The 3,149-nt window shown below is 40.1% G+C and overlaps 1 non-coding gene across 1 annotated transcript; it reads right to left on the bottom strand.

The window, feature by feature from the left end:
- Nucleotides 1–2,782: 2,782 nt before the first annotated feature.
- On the bottom strand, nt 2,783–2,857 carry Trnat-ugu. The gene has a single exon. It is a non-coding gene; the product is annotated as a tRNA-Thr (tRNA).
- Between the last annotated feature and the right edge of the window lie 292 nt (nt 2,858–3,149).

Below are 3,149 nucleotides of genomic sequence, written 5' to 3'. Positions count from 1 at the left end.
CTTTACAAATTGTTAATAGCCTTCGCTCCCTGTATTTGACCCCTGCCACCTTCATTATTTGAAAGAGAGTATTCCAGTCAATATTGTCAAAAGCTTTCTCCAAGTCTACAAATGCTAGAAATGTAGGTTTGCCTTTCCTTGATCTATCTTCTAAGATAGTCGTGCGGTAGCGTTCTCGCTTCCCACGCCCGGGTTCCCGGGTTCGATTCCCGGCGGGGTCAGGGATTTTCTCTGCCTCGTGATGGCTGGGTGTTGTGTGCTGTCCTTAGGTTGGTTAGGTTTAAGTAGTTCTAAGTTCTAGGGGACTTATGACCACAGCAGTTGAGTCCCATAGTGCTCAGAGCCATTTGAGCCATATCTTCTAAGATAAGTCATAGGCTCAGTATTGCATCATGTGTTCAACATTTCTACGGATCCAAACTTATCTTCCCCGAGGTCGACTTCTACCAGTTTTTCCATTCATCTGTAAAGAATTCGTGTTAGTATTTTGCAGCCGTACCTTATTAAACTGATAGTTCAGTAATTTTCATACCTGTCAACACCTGCTTTCTGTGGGATTGGAATTATTATATTCTTCTTGAAGTCTGAGGGTATTTCGCCTGTCTCATACATTTTGCCCACCAGATGAAAGAGTTTTGTCATGGCTGGATCTCCCAAGGCTATGAATAGTTCTAATGGGATGTTGTCTACTCCTGGGGCCTTGTTTCAACTTAGGTCTTTCAGTGCTCTGTCAAACTCTTCAGCAGTATCATATCTCCCATTTCATCTTCATCTATGTCCTCTTTCATTTCCATAATATTGCTCTCAAGTAAATCACCTGTGTATAGACCCACTATATACTCCTTCAGTGTTTCTGCCTTCCCTTCTTTGCTTAGAACTGGTTTTCCATCTGAGCTCTTGATATTCATACAAGTGGTTCTCTTTTCTCCAAAGGTCTCTTTAATTTTCCTCTTACCCTAGTGATATATGCCTGTACATCCTTACATTTGTCCTCTAGCCATCCCTGCTTAGCCATTTTGAACTTCCTGTCAATCTCATTTTTGAGGCATTTGTGTTTGTTTTTGCTGGCTTCATTTACTGCATTTTATATTTTCTCCTTTCATCAATTAAATTCAATACCTCTTTTGTTACACAAGGATTTCTACTAGCCCTAGTCTTTTTGCCTACTTGATCCTCCACTGCCTTCACTATTTCATCTCTCAAAGCTACTTATTCTTCTTCTGCTGTATTTCCTTCCCCTGTTCTTGTCACTTGTTTACTAATGCTTTCTCTGAAACTCTCTTCAACTTCTGGTTCTTTCGGTTTATCCAGGTCCCATCTCCTTAAATTCCTGCCTTTTTGCAGTTTCTTCAGTTTTAATCTACAGTTCATAACCAATAGATTGTGGTTAGAGTCCACATCAGCCCCTGGAAATGTCTTACAATTTAAAACCTGGTTCCTAAATATCTGTCTAACAATTATATAATCTATCTGAAACCTTCCAGTGTCTCCAGGCATCTTCCATGTATACAACCTTCTTTCATGATTCTTAAACCAAGTGTTAGCTATGATTAAGTTTTGCTCTGTGCAAAATTCTAGCAGGCGTCTTCCTCTTTCATTCCTTATCCCCATTCCATATTCACCTACTACGTTTTCTTCTCTTCCTTTCCCTACTATCGAATTCCAGCCTCCCATGACTGTTAAATTTTCATCTCTCTTCACTATCTGAATAATTTCTTTTATCCCATCATACATTTCTTCAATCTCTTTACTATGAGCTACAGCATAAACTCATAGCAATTGCATATGTGGATGATATAATGTTGTGTGAAGAGATGCCAACAAGCTCAGTGGACAGGGGGTATCAAAACACAGAACCATAATTGGAAGTCTTCTGTACTTGGCTACGGGTACAAGGCCGTATTTAGCCCATCCAACAACTTATTTAATGCTGGTACGACAGCAATCCAAGTGAGAAGCAGTGTCATCAAACACATACTATGTTATTTGTTAGAACAATAATGATGCAAATGGTTACCGCAAGATGGGTAAGAAAATTGAAATGCATTCAGTGCAGACTGGGAAGCTGATCCAAATCATCATAAATCCTTTAGTGGATATTTGACAGGTTTTGGGAGTGCAGCTATAAGTTGGAGCATCAGAAACACTGAACAGTGGCTCTAAGCACAAGCACTGTCGAATCAGAGTTGAATGAATGTGTAGCGGAAATGAAGTGGATGAACAGCTTTTCAGTAAGATTGGTCAAGACTGTTTTCTGTCCCATTGTATGAAGATTTTCACTGACAATCATGAAGCAAATTAACTTGCCGTAAATCATGTTGAACTCATCGGAAGTTAATGGGGACCAAAGACCAAGAGGAGCATTAGTGATGTGGACTACCTTGCAAACTCTGGAGTACTCACTGTTGTCTTCTTGTTATGATGTATTGTAAAGGGAGAAATCTGTATATATGTTAAAAGAAATGCGTACTTTCAACTGTGAAGTGCTGTGCATTTGTACACGCTCCTGCCATTTTCCTAAAGACGATTTCTGAATGGCAGCCTTCATGCTTGCTACAGCAGATACACCTAATACATTTACCACAAAAATTTCTGAAGGATTGTACATTTTGTTAAAAAAATTAATTTAAGTTACAGGATTGGTCACAATACATGAAAGTGTCAATCACAATACTCTTTTCCCTCAAAACAGAATACATCTTTGAATGAAATGATAATTAAATGGACACCCTAGCTGCAAACAGGTGTTGATGTACTTCATTGGGGACATGTTGAAAATGTGTGCCCTGACCGGGACTCGAACCCGGGATCTCCTGCTTACATGGCAGACGCTCTATCCATCTGAGCCACCGCGGGCATAGAGGATAGTGCGTCTGCAGGGACTTATTCCTTGCACGTTCCCTGTGAGATCCACATTCCCAACATGTCCACACCACTGCATTCATAGTGTGCCTAATAGATGTTTGCCCATCATACTCATTACTCGTGGCAGATTAATCTACCAAGTCCCGTACGAGTTCGGGCATAGCGTGTGCATTCGGACAAGAAGGTCAATGGCCGGGAAGCCATATTTTAACTATATATGACAGTAGTATCTGTTCCCGAAAGAACATCTTTGAATGTTATTTATGCACCTTTTGAATTTAAAT

The sequence above is a fragment of the Schistocerca americana genome, chromosome 8, assembly GCF_021461395.2.
Source record: "Schistocerca americana isolate TAMUIC-IGC-003095 chromosome 8, iqSchAmer2.1, whole genome shotgun sequence".
NCBI classification, from domain to species: domain Eukaryota; kingdom Metazoa; phylum Arthropoda; class Insecta; order Orthoptera; family Acrididae; genus Schistocerca; species Schistocerca americana.
Note: the sequence above shows the minus strand (reverse complement) of the source record. Positions and strands in the feature narration are given on the sequence as shown.